We start from the raw sequence: 20,173 nt of genomic DNA, 5'->3' as shown, positions 1-20,173 counted from the left end.
TGCAGTATCTGGCGAGTTCTCCTCCAGAACTAATACAAACTTATTTTAAAGTCTGAAATCTGCCAACTCCTTAGGTGGTCTCTCCATCTCCCCTGGGAGCCTTGGTGTTTGTGGTGGAGCACTTCCTCTTCCTGTCAGTTCCACACTATGCCAAGGCACCCATCCCAATGCTTCTCTGCTTTAAAGCTTACTCTCTTTTGCATCATGTTGCTCCCGCTACCTCTCTGACACTAGCTTTCACTTTGCTCCTTGATAACATCACGCTGACTGTTAGGTACTGAAGTTCTCACCCAGGGCCAGCAGGGGGATACTGTAGATAGTTATGCAAATGAAGGATCAAAAGTGATGTTCAGTGATTGGATAGTTTTTATGCAAATGAAGGATCGAAAGTGACGTTCAATGATTGGATAGTTTTAGAAAGTTGCTACAGTAACATTGTACTGGAGCTCTATATAAGCAGGCTGACTGAGCCCTTCAGTTCAGTTCTGTTCTGGCCTCGGAATAAACAAGAGCTGTTTGAAGAATCGCTGTGTCGTCTGATATGTTCACCCACAACTTAACACTGACAATAATACCAGCCCTGTGTCTTCTTCTCTTCCCTTTTTAAGCCCCCTCTTTGAACTCCAACTCTTCCTGTCCTAGAAAATGAGACATCGCTCATTGGGTGTGATGGATTTAAATTCCTTAGTCACATCATTGTAATTAACAGACAAAGCCAATTCTTGTTCAATACAGTATAAAAACCATGAATGAGTCAAGGCACTGTGGGGACATTTTACTTGTCCTAATTTTGAGAAGTCTCTTTCATCCAAACAGCTTGTAACTGCACAGCACTAAACAGATTTGTAAAAGGCATGAAACAGGAGAGATTGATTTGATTCCTTTAGCCAACCGAGTCATTCTTGGAGGTGTTCGGAGTGCTACCTTTAAGAGCAGATCTGTCACAACTCTGAAGCAATCTGACTTCAGCTTCCAACTCATCCAAGGAATTGAAAATTTGTTGGCAGTGATTCTCATATCATCCCAGCCAGTGTCTAAGCTCAACAGTTTCCCCATTGGTGTAACAATTGTACTAGCCCCTGTTAAAATTGTGGGCCAATGTTGGTAATCATTGAGTCTTGAAATGGGTAACATGAAATAATTCTCTCCTTGACCTCTTTTGTATCAAAGCAATTCAAACACATCTTCAATACGATCCAATTTTTTTCTCTTCTTAACCGGGGGAATCGGTATGTCATTCTCCACTCACATTTTCACACTGTCAATCGAAACCAGATTAAAAAGTATTCTGGCTCACTTCTCATCTCAGCCAAAGAGTTATCCAAGCTTTCCACCCCTGTCACCACAGTAAATAGAGATATGGACCTTGAAGAGCTTTACTCATTTTTACCAACATCTGGTGAAGTGCAACAAATGGCAATTTGGGTTTTCCACGAATTGCTGTTTGTGCCAATTCAGCTTTAAAGAGCAGGTTTTTGTGGGTAAAGCTCCAGAGTCATGAAATCTGAGCACTTGAAAACAGCTTTAGAATGTAGACCTTGCCGGAAAAGCACAGAGGAAAGGTAATCGTGGATATGCCCTAAAAGAGTGTCTTAAAACAGAAAGCCACTTTCTTTTTGAGATCCTTCGGGTGATGCTCAAACCAAGAACTGGACAATCACACACCCCTGGGGGCTCTGGTGGCATTGCAAGTGTCTATGGGAGCCATAGCTCCATTTCCCAGTTTGAAGGACAGAGAGAGGAAGGGATCAGTGCCTGTCAGACTAAAAAGATTGCAACCAAGTCCTTCCATTGCTCCCTCCGGTGCTCCCCCCCGCCTAAAAACCACAATTGTAGTAGAGGCATCTGAGGTGACCCCTCATTTCTCAATGGAGGTGTGCTTGGAGGACCAAGCAGAGCACCACCCCCACCCCAGCATTTTCCCCACTGAGGAATGAGAATGTGCTCCCTACCCATGTCCTGGGCCAAGGAGGCATCAGCAGGTACGAGGCCATGCCACCAAGTCCTTCCCCTTTGCGAATATTATGTAAAATAATACAAATTGTGAAAAGATGGGTTGATGCTAGCTTTTCTGGGGAATCAAATCCCATGGTGCACTCTGGTTTATAGATATTTGCCACACACAGGTAGCAGACCCAGGTCTTCAGTGAGCAGGGATTCACGACTCTGGCATTTGAATTGCTGCTACTGTTTCGTGCTTTTCACCTTGCTGAATGGTAAGGATTCCCAGGGTAGCAGAGAGAGAGAGAGAGAGAGAGAGAGAGAGAGAGTGTCCTGGAGACTTAAAGGTAAAGGTAAAGGTACCCCTGCCCGTACGGGCCAGTCTTGACAGACTCTGGGGTTGTGCGCCCATCTCACTCAAGAGGCCGGGGGCCAGCGCTGTCCGGAGACACTTCCGGGTCACGTGGCCAGCGTGACATCGCTGCTCTGGCGAGCCAGAGCCGCACACGGAATGCCGTTTACCTTCCCGCTAGTAAGCGGTCCCTATTTATCTACTTGCACCCGGAGGTGCTTTCGAACTGCTAGGTTGGCAGGCGCTGGGACCGAGCAGCGGGAGCGCACCGCGCCGCGGGGATTTGAACCGCCGACCTTTCGATCGCCAAGCCCTAGGCGCTGAGGCTTTTACCCACAGCGCCACCCGCGTCCCTGTCCCTGGAGACTTATGGGGCCTCAATTGCGACTAACTGTTTATTTACTGCAGAAGAGTACTTGAATGCTTTCTTTAAAAAACCAGCTCATCTGTCCCTGTTCTCTTCCCCCAATCCACCGACACGCTCCATACGATGCCGCACAGTATGCAACATAATCATGGCATTGTAGGGGCATTATTTGGGAAGGGAAGAGAGCCCCCTCCCCATCAGTCAGTTCAAAATATTGATCTTCCCCTATGATATTTGGCAAGGCTTGCTGCTGCTCCCCCCCCCCCCAGTTTTATCCACTTCACCTCAATCGCAGCGACACCTCTATTTCTGTCACCAATATTCCCAGGTGTAAATGCAGAACAGCTGGGAAGCAGTTGTCACTAGGCCTTAAACCAGGCATCTCCAAACTTGGCCCGCCAGATGTTTTGGGACCACAACTCCCATCATCCCTAGCTAACAGGACCAGTGGTCACGGATGATGGGAATTGTAGTCCCAAAACATCTGGAGGGCCGAGTTTGGGGATGACTGTCTTAAACAGTGAAGGACCAGAACAACAAAGGCCAAAGAGCTGCTTTTTCCAGGCAGAAACCTCATAGTAATAGTTTCCAGCTCCAAATGAAGACCTTTCTTTTTTATTTCCATATAGAAAACTGTATAGTTATGATTTCAACCCCTACTGAGACAAGTGTGGAGTGACACCAATCACAAGAGCTTGAAATGGCCATTAATAGAGCACATTTAATAGATCTTATTATCCAACATCAACTGACAAACTATATAAAAAGTTGAGAGATACATTTTGTATAACCAGCCAGCATATATTTACAGTATTAAAACATCTTACCCAGTTTAAATAAGTTTTGCTTTCAGAAAGAATCAGGGGGCGAGGAACTGCATAAGGCCCAGAAAACAATCTTGAAAATACATCTTGATGGACACAGTTCAGATTTAGCTAGATTAATAGGATCTGGACTTCCGGGTTAGCGCCATCGGCAATGGCGGAATTCCTCTGACTGGGAGGAATTTGCTTCATGGAAATTTGGGTCTGGCTGCCACGGCGAAGGCGGAGACCCATTATAAATCACAGGCGTGATTTATAGGTGAAGCCTGTGAACGTGGGATTCGGCTGGCACCTTCTGCGCCTCCCCTACTCGCGGGGAAACCTGGTTTCGGGGATCCGGAGCGACGCAGGGTGAGTGGCGCAGTGCTTCGAACCGACTGCTTTCTTCACAGAGCGAAGCTGCACAGCTGTTGCCGGAGAGCACTGACTTTTTCCTGTGGACAATTTGATTCTAAAGCAACTACCCGTGAGTAGAGTGAAGAATTGGATTTTTAAAACGTCTTAATTTGGCATTGAACGGGAGAGGTTCAAAACAGGAAGTCCGCCTTCCCCTTTTGTAAATAGACTGAAGCAAAGAGGCTGCAAGCTAAAGTCTTGGAAAGCCTACTCTAAAGCCTACTCTACTTTCCATCAGTAAAAAAATCTAACCCCCCCCCCCTGGAAGCAGGAGAAGAGGGGGGAAGTGTTGGATCGTATATGCCTGCAGAAGAGAGTGAAGGAAGTTAGAACACTACCGCTCTGAACCTGGAAACGGGCTGCCAGTAAGATTGACGTGCTTTGAAATGTTTATTCACTGCAAATAGAACGTTCATTGACAGCTTGCCAAATAAGACAGATACATTGTTTTGACTGTCTCCATCTGATTTTAAAAAGTAACTGAAAACTGAAACTAACTAACTTTACTGCTGAAACATTATGGACTGTTACAAATTGCAACTGTTTCCCTCTAGAGGAAGTTTTTGAAACTGTCACAGGAGCTGGATTAGGTAATTCCCAGCTGTAAGATAAAAACTGTGGGACTGTGGGACTGACCTTGAGCTCTTTAAGTGTTATGGCAGATGGAAAGGGAAAGATAGACCAGTCAATTCCAGAAAAAACAACAAGGTCTGGGAAGTCTTGGCAGCAACCTAGGAGAGCCTCAACATCAGGTCCCCCTGCTCCCTCAGTGGCTGCATCAGTACATTCTAAATCAAGAGGAATGTTAACAGAAGAGGCATTAGCGGCTGCATTGGGCAAGATTAATGACGCATTGGAACAGCATAATAAGAAAGCAGACGCGACAAATGTGAAAGTGGATGCGACAAATGCGAAAGTGGATGCTGCAACTATTAAAATTGATTTAAATACAGAAAGTATAAATAATTTGGGACAAAAGGTGAATACTAATACAGAAACCATCCAGAAATTGATACAGGAATCTACTTTGATTCGACAGACCGCAGAGGAAGCCAGGGAAAAAGTTGCTGTTGTAGAAGATAAAGTAACATAGCTGGAGGAAGAGAGAGTCCCAGATCTACAGAGGCAACTTGATGACCATAAGCTGACGCTTTCTATGATTGAGCTCAAAGAAAAACAGACAAATTTGAGGATTAGAGCTGTACCTGAACTGGAGAAGGACAGTTTGATAGAATTTCTCACGCAGGAATTTGCAGCGGTTATGAGAGGATTTTTGATGCAACAGAATGCAATTAAGAAGAAAACACAAAATGAGAAAAAGGATAAAATCCTGGAGAAAATAAAGGAAGGAGAGAAGAAACTGAGAGCAAAACCAAAATCACAGGAGATCCTGAAAGAGATAAAGTTATATCAAGTACAATATATGAAATTGATGAATCAAGAGATAGAATGGAAGATTAAACAGATGAGACAAAAGACATTTGAATCGGCAAATAAGTGTGGGAAATTGTTGGCTTGGCAAATGAAAAAAAGACAAAAACTTAATACTATTACGAATTTGGAAGTGGAAGGAAAAAATATACAGAACCCAGTGGAGATCAGGAAGTGCTTCCAGAGGTATTTTAAACAACTCTATATACAGGAGAAGCAGAAAGAAATGGATATTGATCGATTTTTGAAAACAAATGGTCTACAGAAAATCTCTCAGGAAAAAAAGTTAATGTTGAATTATAAAATAACGGACCAGGAAGTGGAAGGGGCCATACAGAACATGCAATTGGGTATATCTCCAGGACCAGATGGTTTGACTTCAAGATATTATAGATCTTTGAAAGAATGGCTAATACTACCATTGAAGCAAGTCTGTAATGAAATATTGGAAGGGGAAAGGGCACCAGAGTCGTGGAAGGAAGCTTATATTACACTTATACCGAAAACAGAGACTGAAAAGACACATCTTAAGAATTACCGCCCCATATCGTTGCTTAATGTGGATTATAAAATTTTTGCAGATATTTTGGCTAAAAGATTTTAAAAGGTGCTAGTAGAAGAAATTCATAAAGATCAAGCTGGCTTTCTCCCGGGCAGACATTTGTCTGACAACATGAGGAATATAATTAATATTCTAGAAAAATTACAAGTGAATATCAATACCAAGGCAGTCTTGATATTTGTGGACGTGGAGAAAGCCTTTGATAATATTTCCTGGAATTTTATGAAGAAGAATTTACAGGGGATGGGGGTAGGTCAAGGCTTTGAAAATGGTATAGGTGCAATTTATTCAGAACAAAAGGCAAAATTAATCGTGAACAATGTAGTGACAGAAGAGTTTAAGATTGAGAAAGGAACACGACAAGGCTGCCCAATCTCTCCATTGCTTTTCATATTGGTCCTGGAGGTATTGTTAAATATGATTAGAAAGGACCAAGAGGTTAAAGGTATACAAGTGGGAGCTAAACAGTACAAACTGAAAGCATTTGCTGATGACTTAGTATTGACTTTACAGGAGCCAGAATCTAGTACCAAAAGGGTACTGGAACTGATTCAAGAATCTGGACAGGTAGCAGGCTTCAAGTTGAATAAAATGAAAACTAAGGTTATAGAGAAAAATTTAACTGTGAATGAGAGAGAGAAGTTCTAGGAGGAGACAGGATTAACATTGGTCAAGAAAGTGAAATATTTAGGGGTTAACATGACTGCCAAGAATGTGAACCTGTTTAAGGATAATTATGAAAAATGTTGGATAGAAGTGAAGAAGGACTTAGAAATATGGTCAAATTGTTAGGTCGAATTGCTGCGATAAAAATGAATGTATTGCCAAGGATGTTGTTCCTGTTTCAAACCTTGCAAATTACAGACAAGATGGATTGTTTCAAGAAGTGGCAGAGAGATATTTCCAGATTTGTCTGGCAGGGCAAGAAGCCTCGAATAAAATTTAAGATATTAACTGATGCTAAAGAAAGAGGTGGATTTGCCCTGCCAGACCTCAAACTTTACTATGAATCAGCTGCTTTTTGCTGGCTGAAAGAATGGCTGCTTCTTGAAAACACTGATGTGCTGGATTTAGAAGGTTTTAACAATGTATTTGGTTGGCATGCATATTTGTGGTATGATAAGGTAAAAGCACATAAAGTGTTTAAAAGCCATATTGTTAGAAAAGCACTGTTTAATGTTTGGATAAGATATAAGGACTTGTTAGAAAATAAAACCCCAAGATGGTTGTCACCAATGGAAGCGAAGGCACAGAAAAAACTCAATATGGAGGCCAAATGGCCGAAATATTGGAAAATTTTGGAACAAGATGGAGACAGAGTAAAACTGCAGAGTTTTGAAAAATTAAAAAACAAAGTGCGAGATTGGCTCCATTATTACCAAATAATGGAGGCATATAATTTGGACAAAAAAAGTTGGCATCCAGGTGGAAAAATAAAAATTGGAAACAGAATTGTTAGATCCTAAAATTAAGAATTTGTCAAGAATGTATAACTTGCTGTTGAAATGGAACACTCAGGATGAAATGGTGAAATCTGCTATGATTAAATGGGCACAAGATGTTGGACATAACATTATGATGGCTGACTGGGAACAGTTATGGACCACAGGTATGAAGTTTACGGCATGTAATGCCCTAAGAGAGAATTTAATGAAAATGATTTATAGGTGGTACATGACACCAGTCAAGCTTGCAAAAATTTACCATTTGCCCGATAATAAATGTTGGAAATGTAATGAGACTGAAGGTACATTCTTTCACCTTTGGTGGACATGCCCAAGGATTAAGACATTCTGGGAGATGATTTATAATGAATTGAAAAAGGTATTTAAATATATCTTTCTGAAGAAACCAGAGGCCTTTCTCTTGGGCATGGTCGGCCAATTGGTGCCAAAGAAGGACAGAACTTTCGTTATGTATGCTACAACAGCAGCAAGAATACTCATCGTGAAGTATTAGAAGACACAAGATTTACCCACCCGGGAAGAATGGCAGATGAAGCTGATGGACTATATGGAACTGGCGGAAATGACTGGCAGAATCCGAGACCAGGGAGAAGAGTCGGTGGAAGAAGATTGGAAAAAAATTAAAGATTATTTACAGAAATATTGTAAAATTAATGAGCTTTAGAAAAATGGTGGAATGAAGTTATATGGCTTTGGCAGAAATGTTATAAGGAACTAGGTATAGATAGATTGTTAATGTATTAAAGGGAAAAAAATAAGGTTAGAATATGTTAAGATTAATTACAGGACAGAAAACAGAGGAAGATGGCAAGGAATTGCTGAAACAGTTAATTGAAGTGGAATACAAAAAGGGAGGTGTGAGGAAGTCAATGAAACAAGTGAATGAAAGCTAAGATTGAAAATATTGGAAGTGTTTTTAATTGTTTTTGTTTTGTTTTGTTAATTCAGTGTTTTACATAGTATTTTTGTTTTTGTCTTTGTATTGTATTACGGTATATTGATTTGTTTTAATTTTCTTTCTTTCTTTTTGTAATCTTTAAATTCTTAATAAATGTTATTATTTTTTTAAAAAAAGATTAATAGGATCTGGGACAATTGGCAAAAAAGTAGAGTCAATTCAATTTTATATCTGAGTGAATTTGGCTCAAAACTATCATTTCACCCTTTAGTATCTTTTCGTAGTAGCTTTTCTAAAAAAAACCTAGTTCAGTCAGTCAACCAGTTACAAATCCACTTAACAGCTACCTCATTCAACCCACATTTTACCAGCTTCCTCACAAAAATATCATGAGGAGCTTTGTCAAAAGCCTTACAGAGGTCAAGATACACTATGTCCATAGCATTCCTCTCATCCGTTAATCTTGTAACTCCATCAATAGAAGGAAATGAGATTTGTCAGTTAGACTTGAGGTGGGGGCAATAGCTGGAAAAGATCCTAGTAGATGACTTTTGCTCAGATTGTTCATTAAAGGGTTTCTCTGGAGATAAACCTTGCCACCATGAAGTAACTTTGGGAGAAGAAGACAGCAGGACAGAGATTTGGGGCCCACCAAGCATTTCATGGTAGGTTGGAAGGAGAGGTGTGAATACCAGGTATGTGAGGGAAAAATAATCTTCAAATCAGAACTAAGCTGTTTTTCTTACTTTGTTTGGAAAATAGCTTGGTTTTCTGAACTAGTGTTATTATAACCATGTTACAGATGTTCAGCCTGAGGCTGAGAGATAGTAGCTTGCCCAAGTGTAGCACCCTGCTTGTGGTTAACGCTTAGCTGGAATGAAATATTCAACGCAGCAATAGAGAAATTAAAATAATAATTTGTCAGACAAATAAATGAGAGGCACAGTGGTATATGATTACCAAGCTCTAGCCTGCCCTCCTGCCATTCTGGCCAGCACTTATATTTCCTTAACCCAGCCCCCTTGCTCCTCCTGTGGCTGCCTCTGTCCAATCAGCCTGGTTGAAATTCCTATTGGCTGTTTGCTAGAACCAATCACAAAAGATACACCCATTTCCTTTTGCCCTTTTATGGGAAACAAAAAGCTATATATTCTTCTATCTATAAATGACAAATAAGTAGTAATATATCTTACATGTGTCTCAACAAGGAACCTTAATTACCAGCTCACCTCTTGCCCTCCTTGCCCTATTGCCCTCCAAAACAAATGGTTAATCTTAATTTTTTATCTTAAACAGATGTCAAGGATCTTGAGTTCACATCATCATTGAAAGATCTCCTTCTTTTGGAGGTCTTTAAACAAAGGCCTGACAACCATATGTGTGCTCTAATGATGTTTCCTGCTTGGCAGGGGGGCTGGGCTGATGGCCCCTGTGATCTCTTTCAACTATATGAAATAAGAATCTAGCATAAGGATTTAACATTTCTCAGTTTCTAAATCCTTTGCATAATTACATTTAAGCCAATATATTTAATACATAACATAAATAACCTTTTAAAAGGAAAAGAAATCTTAAAAGGATCTCAGTTTAAGAAAGAAACAACTTTAGAAAAAGACTTCCCAAAATACTCTCTTCCTTTCTGCCAGCCAGATGCTCTTGGCCTTTTAACCTTAGGAAAATATGGCTCAAGTTTAATGGGAGGCACATGGTTTTATTTTACTATTTACCAACTCTTAATTTAACCACTCTTACAGCTTAATTGTACTTTGCAACATGCAAGGTCAGTGTCCTCGCTCTCAGCCTGTAATTCCCTTTTTACGACTTTGAGAATTGTTTTCTGCTATAAATCAGGGGGCCCCCTTGTCCAGGAGAATAAACATTGCCAAGGTTCTTAGGCAGCTGGTCTTCTGCCTGGCATGAAACATTTGAAAATCTTTAAGCTCATCTTAATATACAGGCCTTAATCAAAAATATAAGCTTTGATAAAAATGCAGGCTTATGATTAGATGCCTCACTGCCTCATTCCTCCTTCCCTTCCTTTTCCCCCTCCTGCAACTCATCCTGCTCTGTCTTCCTTCCAAGCCCCGCTGGGCCCTCAACACACACTTCAAATACTGCTGCGGGCTGACTAGGGAGGGGGCCACAGAGGGCTGCTGCGATGGCCCTTGCCAACCACCAGATTCCTCTGCAGAGGCACCCAGAGGAGCTGGCATACCTCGCCAGGCCTTCTAGAGCAGTAGCAGAGCATGAAACATTTGAAAATCTTTAAGCTCATCTTAATATACAGGCCTTAATCAAAAATATAAGCTTTGATAAAAATGCAGGCTTATGATTAGATGCCTCACAAGGCCACTGAATTTGTGGGCTGAAGTAGAATTTGAACTGGGTGGGATGTTTTCAATTGCACTATGGTCCTGTGCAATTGTCAGAAGCAGATTGTGTAAAGAGGTAGCACTGTGTGCTTGAATACAACCTTAAGCCTTTTATGTGGAAATGTATATATTTTTATTGGTTTTCAATAGTAGATAATAATAAAGCAGGAGAACAAAACACAAGTGCACCCCTCGCCACGCAGGTCTCTCCAGCAGCAGTAGAAACCAGTCTCGCCTTGTGTTTTATTCTTCACAGGACTGTGTGGAGGAAAAAACTTCCATGGTCAAAATTCAATGAGTTTGCATTGACAAAGCATCCAGATTTGTGTTGAAACTGCCTATAAAGTATTATGTAGACTCCTGTTTCTTCCATACATGGAACAAAAGGCCAGTGTATGGCATTAAAAGCATCTTTTTTTTCTTATTCCTCCCGACACTGGTAACCTTATACATTATTTTCCACCCCCTAAATCCCTTTTCCAAACATTTTAATACTATCAATCTACGTTAAGCCTAAATCCTGCAGATTCCTCCATGTATGGATTGCAGATAGCCGTTTTGCTACAAGTGATATTATCCATAGGTGTACTTTGCCTTTATGTCATCATTTGCCCACTCAAAGAGTGACAGTAGGGACAACTGAGGAGTAAAAGCAATTTGTTCCTGTATGATTTCCAAATTTTGGGTTTGTATTCCCCCATGGGCATAAAAAAGGGGGGGCAGGGAGAAGCTGCCCCTCCTCAAATCAGTAAGAATCAATACAAATCTTAGGTAGGGACCCCTGACCATTAGATCCAGTCGTGACCGACTCTGGGGTTGCGGCACTCATCTTGCTTTTATTGGCCGAGGGAGCTGGCGTGCAGCTTCCGGGTCATGTGGCCAGCATGACTAAGCCGCTTCTGGCGAACCAGAGCAGCGCATGGAAATGCTGTTTACCTTCCCACCGGAGTGGTACCTATTTATCTACTTGCACTTTTTGGCGTGCTTTCGAACTGCTCAGTTGGCAGGAGCTGGGACCGAACAATGGGAGCTCACCTCATCGCGGGGATTCGAACTGCTGACCCTCTGATCGGCAAGCCCAGGAGGCTCAGTGGTTTAGACCACAGCACCACCTGCATACTGCCCCCAAATCCTGGCTATGCCCATGTATTCCCTCCCCCCCCCAAAAAAAATATATATGTAGCAGTGGGCAACCTCAGCAAAAATGCTACTTTCCCTCTGCAGTTGATGCATCTTTAACATATTGATGCTATTCCAGAAGTCATGTGGAACAACTGGACCAGTGTTCCATACTCTCTGGGGAAAATCTCGATCAAATTCTCCCTAATGTATGCAGGGAATGACTTTCCTGGTTTGGCCAGCCATATGTTTTCAATCTTGTTCACAGATTTTGTGTCCTAAGTGCACCCCCATACCTTTTTCATACTCCCAAATGCACCATGTATTGTGGAAACAAGTTTATATTAATTGTGGATATTAACCCTTCAAATTATATTAGGGACCTGCACGCCTGCATTTTGAGCCCACCGATAAATGACAGAGTTGGTGAATTTGTGGGCAACCCGGGTCCTTAATTTCCATGCCTGCTGTCAGTTGTTCAGCACAACCTTCGGTTTAATTTAACTTAGAGTAAAGATAGGGGAAGCAAAATGGACAATAGTGTTGTTGTTGAATAATGTTATTTTTCCTGAAGTAAAAGGTTCTCCCTTTCTACAGAAGTACTGCATTCAACTCCTCAAAAGCCTGTTCTTTGCGAGGCTTATTATAGCCTGTGGCCAGATCAACAACTCACTTTGTGACTGTGAGACACAATAACAACATGGAACACACTTATAAGAGACGCAGGTGCTTTCCAGAGAACATTAAATCCTTGGTTGAATTGCAGAGTCAGATAACAATGGGCACGCAGCTGAGTGAGGCTCCTGAAAATATCCACTGGGACCGGATTTGTGGCAATTTTTGTTTTCCATATATATTTTACTACAGGAATTAACCAGCGGGTTATTGATTTTAAAGGGCATAAGGGTTTAGTACAGCGGTTCTCAAACCTTTTTCTCTGGGCCACACTTTCAGAATAAACAATTTCTTGCACCAAATTGATAAATACATTGAAAAACAAAAAGAAAAAATTACCCAACCACTTAGCATCATATAAGCATCACAGAAAGAGGCAGTCTACAAAAGAGATTGAGTGTGGCTTGTCTCCTTTTTGAAAAGATACCTGATAATGCTCGCTGACTGCGTTACCTGGCCAATCAATATCCTAGTCTCTGAAATGACTGTCATAGACCTCCCCTAATCATACACAAAATATGCCACTGTCCCCTACCTCATTGTCCTGGCCTACCTGGCAGCCAGACAGTGCGCCAAGACCAAGTCCAAAATCCGAGGGTTGATCAGCATATGCAAAGTCCACAGTCCGAGATCCAAAGTTGAAAGGCCAAAGGTCAGGAGATGAGGTTCAGGCAGTCCAAGTCCAAAATCAGGATGCAGTCCAGTGTCAGGTCCAAAGTACAAATCTGTGGAGGTCCAGGAGCATCCAAGACAAGGTCCCTCAACATGGGCAGGTGAGCAGACACAGCACCTCAGCTCTGCTGATTGATTGCAGCATCTGGGCTTGATGAGGCAAGTGGCCCACACCTGTGCTCAGCCTCCTCCAGCTGAGGAATCACATGCCTGCTTCCCCACCTGGCCAGGTAGTGAACTGGGCTGCAGACCCTGGCCTGCCTATGCTTCCTGGAGTGCCCCGTCTGCTGTTCCCTCAGGACCCCCCCCCCATGTTCATGGAGATGGGGGCCCCTCTGGGCCAGGCTTCCTGTGCCCTGGCCCCTAGCCCCTCATCATCCTTTGTCACCCCATGAGTACTACCTAACGCACTGCGTAAATTAATAATGCAGAGTCCTCTTCAGTAAAAGACTAAAAGCTTTACTGAGTTAAAACTTGTTTGCAAATAAACAGGATAGTGAACAGAAGATTTAAACTAGCTTCAGAGCATACACAGAGTACAGGTTTCACTGAGCACAGGCACCATTCCTAAGTTAGGCTTCACACACACACACACACACACACACTGACACCACCCTATGTGGCTCCACACTGTCTGACTTCACACAGAGTCTGCCTGCAATGAGATACAAATACTTATAAGAGAACGAGTCATCCTCTAGATGAGTCACAGTGATTCAGCACACGAATGATTGTGCAGCTTTACAGCATTTCTCAACATTTCAAGACAGCTTTACTGCATGCTTTACTGCTTTACGGGCCACTGGGAGGTTAGGCTGGCCTCGACCAGAGCCAGGGCTTTTTCGACCGTGGCCCCGTTATGTACTGAAGTTCTCACCCTGGGCCAGCATGGGGATACTGTAGATAGTTTTCACTCAGGTCCACATATGCAAATAAGGGATTGAAAGTGACGTTCAGTGACTGGATAGTTACAGAAAGTTGTTACAGTTGCGTGGTACTGGAGCTCTATATAAGCAGGCTGGCTGAACCCTTCAGTTCTGTTCTGTTCTGGCCTGTGAATAAACAAGAGCTGTTTGAAGAATCGCTGTTATGTTCACCCACAACTTAACAGCCCCGATCTGGTGGAATGCTCTGTCACAAGAGACTAGGGCCCTGCGGGACTTGACATCTTTCTGCAGGGCCTGCAAGATGGAGCTGTTCCATCAGGCCTTTGGCCAGGGCACAGTCTGACCCCCTCTCTCCTTCTGTAATCCTCATAGAACTCTAGCCCAATGGTTGCCATTAATTTGATTCTGAATTGATTTTAGAATGTATTTTAATTAATTGACTGTGTCATTTTATGTACACTGTGCTATTTTTAATTGTTGTTAGCCGCTCTGAGCCCGGCTTTGGCCAGGGAGGGCGGGATATAAATAAAATTTTGTTATTGTTATTATTCTGCTCTCAAATACCTTTGGCACGTGACACTACCTGCAGCAACCCCTCCTTGCCCGTCCCCAGCTTGCCCCTGTGTGTCCCTGTCACCTGGCTATGCCCCTCGCTGGGATCCTCTTCCTCCTTTTCCTCCTCCTCGTAGTCTTGCCAGTTCATGACACTCATCTAAACCTCCGCTTTATGTACTCAGGGATACAGAGCTGGGTCCAGTCTGAACACTTGTGAGGCCGTTGATTGATACTTCTGCTTTGTCACAAACACCATGTTCTTTTGCTATAAACTCTGGTGTCTGATTGTCCCATGGCATTAGGGTTGCCATGTTTCAAACAGTGAAAATCCAGACAGAAAAGTCCGGGCTGCCATTGTCGCAGGAAACCTCCCCCCAATCATTCAGTTTGTACAAACTCCACACACACACACACACACACACACACACACACACTCAACACGACATACGTTACGCTTCTGTTATAAATTCATAGAAAATCAACCATACATCGGATCTGCACTGTTCCACTTTTATTTTACTCCATGAAGAAAGGACTACAAAAAGGGGAAGGTTTGATACAGGGCAGCCATAATCCCTTGAGCATACCAGCACATACACAGCAGCCCTGCCCAGTTGCTATGCCAACCCTGATGGTCCTAGACAGAAGACCATCAAGGTCACAAAGGACTTGCATATGGGAGTGGATTCAACACAGACTGGAACAAAGGACAATGATCAGATCTTCCCTCTGGGGGCAGGAAACTGCCAACTCCCCTTTGTCCTCTGGAAATGACTCATTGGGAGGGGGAAAGGAGGAACCAGTCAGATGACAAGATACTCAGGTTACCTCCACATCCCCTCCCTCAACCCCTCCTTTTTGTGATGTGTCAATGATGTAGTCATGATGTAGTTGTGATGTAGTTCTAGGGGTGTAGTTTGGGAGATTAGTAACTAATAAAAGTTGGGGTCTTCTTTTGTTCTGGGCTTCCATTTTGTTTCACCTGGTGGCAGGTGGGAGTCCTGTCGCAACAGTCTTCAATAAAGACCAAGCCTACTGGCTGCTGTTTTGCTCTGGTATTCCTGGCTGGGGTCCTTGGTTTTTTTTGTTTGTTTGTTTTTTTGTCCAAGGGAGCCCTCGGATTTCACTGTTAACAGCATACATCCAGATTTTTCCAGACATTTGTCCAATTTCTGCCCAGACGATGCTGACAGATGTGGTATTCCAGATATGTCTGAGAAATTCCGGACTACATGGCATGCCATGGCATGACTCTTAGCTAAAGACTCAGACATGTGTTCCTTGTATACATATTCCTAGTATATAAACATTTGAGGAAGGGCATGCAATGATCCTGAGATGAAGGGCGGTATAGAAATTTAAATGAATAAATGCAGTAACAAGGGAAATCAAGCAGATTCACCTTCACTGCTTCATTTCCAATCAGTGCTAAAATCCCTTAACTTTTCATACCAGAGATGTTCTAGCTGCCTCATTGCTCATTTTACCCTCCGCCCAGCTATCTTAAACTCTTTTCCCTCTCATCCTCCAAGTGTCATCCTTGATAATAAGAAGGAAAAAGTCTGCTATCAGAACATAGCTTTGCTGTCACACCAAGTTAGAGCAAAGATTTAGTGTGTCCCTGTGGCTTCCTTGGCTCTGGGTAGGGTGCTGAAAATAACAGCAGCAGCAGCAGCAATTTTTTATTTTGTAATAGTAAAGGCAAATATTGCTCAGAAACAAGATGGGAAAAGATAACAATCCGTAAGAGGTGGTTTTCACAGACGACAGCAGCAAACAGATAAGGAATGGAGAGGATGCAACAGGGAGGCAACACTTAATCAAAGTGAGCTCAAACCGAGTGCAATTCCACAGGCATGACAAGACTTTTCTGGACTAATACAGTCTCAACTTCAAAGTTGCTGCCAGGTTTGAAAGGATTCTGGATCGGGAGCCTTCCAAGGCCCCCTCCTCCCCTCCTCTTACCTTAGAAGAGAGTTGTTGACCTTCTTAGGCTCATAGCCACATTTTGATTTTCTGGCTAATGCTGTGGCTGCTGCCCCCTCTGGTCACTTCTCTCCCCACAGAAAGAGCACACGTTTCATTTTCCCCAAGAGATCTGGGGGGAAACACATAGAACGGGCGGAGGAAATGGGGGTAGGAGCCTAATTCTCAAGGGAAAAACAAATAGTCACCTTCTCCACCGAGAGGGCAGTAGAACTCAGAGGCTTCGCAGGCACCAGGGCAAGATCTCAAGGGTACCTGCGCAAGTGCCATGCAGGCAGCCCCTTGCTGAGATGTGCAAAAGGTGGCAGAGGGCTTTCCCCCTCTTTTTTAAACTTTAAAAAGGAGAGCTTGCTGCTCCCTCTGTACTCCCCCCGCCCACACTTCAGAGCAAAGTGCTGCTCCAGGGGTACTTTGGGAAGCATAGCAAGAGGGGAGCAGCATGCCAGAGCCACAACATGGCATTCTGTTATCTACTGAGTTGAATAGGAGCCAAAATGCAGCAGTCTGATTGGTCCTAGAACAATAGGATTCAGAATGCAGCAGTCTGATTGGCCCTTGAACAATAGGATCCAGAATGCAGCAGTCTGATTGGTCCACAGGAGCCACCCAATCCAGCTCCAGGTGGAAGTGAGCCCACAACCTGATTGGCCTACAGGTGAATCCCGGAATTAGCCAATCACGTGGGGCCCATTGTGTAAATAATGTATATAAAGCAGACATCCTGGGGGAACTTCCATTCCTCCTCACCACTATGAGTTCAATAAAGAGCATGAAATATACTCTCGACTCCGAGTATATTTCACATTCTATGGAGCCACTTTGCCCTGAAGCTTTGCTAGAAAGTACAGGCAAAAGGGAAGGAGCCTGAGCAGTGTGAGCCCCTTCTAAAACTTTTGAAAAGAAAGAACCCTTGTTCCCCCCCCCCAGTACATCTATGGTTAATTAGAAGCCCCATCTCTCCCCTCCAAAAGGGCTGAGCCTCTTCAGGGCTTGAGGGCTCCCTGAGTAGTACAAGGCCTCTGTCTCATACACCTCAACTGCCCCGATTCTCCCATGACGGTCCTGGAATTGGTAAAGCCATCACAGCTTCTGGCTCGAAATCAGGACATCCCAATTTCAAGACTTTGTCCCTGCCTCTCTGTCCAAACATGGCGACCCGCTCCAAACTTGGTGGCATGGCCTGATGACGCCATTCGCCAGAGCATCGCCGGAAGCAGAGAGACAGGGAGGGGGGCATGGTTTGGAAGGGGCCACGGTGCAAACTCATTAACTGCTGCTTTTGAGGCCAGGAAAGTGCTGGCGCAGCCTGCCTCTTACTTCACCAAATGTTTTTTGAGTCAGACGCAGCTGTGAGCCTCTCATGACATCTGATTTGGTCTTTTGTGTGGTTCTAACTTGACTTTTCAAAGCTCAGTACTTAACTCAATAAAGGAATGCTCTGGCCATTGTTAAAGGGTGATGCAGAAATACCTACGGCAACTTTGCAAGAGGAGCATGTTGTCATCTCATAGAGCAGAGAATCTATTTGGCTTTCATAGGTGTCCTCAGGTCAGGAGCAGCATGTTCCAGTTCTGTCACCTTGTGAGCCCTGTCCCTCAGTCCTGATGGTCAGTAACAATGGTTTTACTCTGTTCCTGATTATTTCCACGTCTTTTTAAAAAATGGACATGCTGTCAGCAGCTCCGAAGGAATCATAGAGTTGGAAGAGACCACAAGGGCCATCGAGTCCAACCCCCTGCCAAGCAGGAAACATCATCAGAGCACTCCTGACATATGGTTGTCAAGCCTCTGCTTAAAGACCTCCAAAGAAGGAGACTCCACCACACTCCTTGGCAGCAAATTCCACTGTCGAACAGCTCTTACTGTCAGGAAGTTCTTCCTAATGTTTAGGTGGAATCTTCTTTCTTGTAGTTTGGAACCATTGCTCCGTGTCCGCTTCTCTGGAGCAGCAGAAAACAACCTTTCTCCCTGGTTTCAGCACAGAGGTGTTAACAAAGAGATTTAGCAAAAGAAGTAATTTTGACAAAGAACAGGTGCTTGCTGTTTCACTTGCGAATGTATTTGTACTTACCATAAGTGAAATCTTCTTAATGATTCTGAATCATACATCTCACATAGGTATGATTCAGAAGGGAAAAGGGTATCCAGCCTTTGTAGCCGGGTGCTCAAGACAATTTTGTAGTATTAGTTCTATTTGAGAGTAAAACCACCTTTCCACAGAGGAAGCTGCTTTTGTTTATTTATCTATCTATTGCATCCACACACCTCAAGGGAATGTACAAAATGTAATAAAAAACAGTTAACAGGATGAAGCATTCTAAGGGAAGTTTTTAATGTGTGAAATTTTAATGTATTTTTAATCTTTTTGGAAGCCACCCAAAGTGGCCGGGGTACAAATAATAATAAATAATAACAATAATAATTATATAGAAAGATAGCAATAATTGGGAGTTGGAAGGGGCCATGAGAGTCATCTAGTCCAACCCCCCTGCAATCCTGGAATCTTTTGCCCAGCAAGGGACTCAAATTCCAGAAATACAAATTAAGTTTTGAAAGCAAATGGCAAACTATAATTAGTTTGGTGGATGCGTCTGTTCTTCCCCTGCACAATGGGATCAAGGATTTGATTTGAAAAGCAGCATAGTATAACATTAAGTTAGCCATTCCCATCCCTACTTTTGTTCTATGTCTGTAGGGAATTTTGCTGCTTATCCCAGATTTTTTGGCCTCCTGACACAAATGCATTGAGTTTGTTTTGCCATCTCTTTAACTGAAGAGGAGGGATGGGAATAGGCAAAACTTGGGGGGGGGGGAGAGTAAGAACTTAGGTAACACAGACATTTTGACCGTGCCAATCACCCAAGCCAGCTAAGGCCGAGATGTTCTTGTTGAATGCCTTTATACAGTCCCCTATAGTTTCTAAGTCCCAGTTGTCTTGAGCCTGCGATGAGATTAATAGCTAAGTACTTAAATCTTCCATGCACTGTGGCAAATGGAGAGGAAACTAGTCACAAGTCTCTTCTAGTGTCGTCTAAATTGATAGGAAGGAACATGGGTTTAGAATAGTTGATTTGCAATCCTGCTACAACTGTGATACGTTTCTGTCATTGTGACTCAAGGGCTGCTGTTGGATTTTGCAAAAATAAGAGGGTGTCATCTGCAAACATACTCACTTTGATTACCTCGTTCTGTACGTTGACCCCATCTATAGAAGTGTCTGCATAGTTGGATGACTAGTTGCTCTATGACCAACGCAAACAACAATGGCAACAGAGGGCAGCTCTTTTAAGAGACCTATAGCTTGAGCATCAAAGCCATTGATTGAAATGATTGCCTTTGATTTGGAGTATAGTTGCTTAATGAGGTGCAAGAACTTAGATCCAAATTTAAATTTATTTAGCAGGTGTGTCAAAAACAATGAATCAATATTATAAAAAGCCTTATAGTCATCAAGAGAGAGCAATTAACCAGCTCTTTTCTTTCCATTCAACTCGTGTATAATGTTAATCAGTAGGTTACACCCTGAACTTGATTACACAGGTTTTGCCTACACAATTTCAGCTAAGATCACTTCTTGAGAGTCATGCATGAAGGGAGCAATCATGGTGATGAGATCTGAACCAAGGGCTTTACACCTGAGTGTCATTACAGTTCAATTGGCTGTGTCTCA

This window comes from Podarcis cretensis (assembly GCF_951804945.1).
Source record: "Podarcis cretensis genome assembly, chromosome: 1".
NCBI classification, from domain to species: Eukaryota; Metazoa; Chordata; class Lepidosauria; order Squamata; family Lacertidae; genus Podarcis; species Podarcis cretensis.
The sequence above is the reverse complement of the archived record's forward strand: the minus strand, read 5'-3'. Positions refer to the sequence as shown.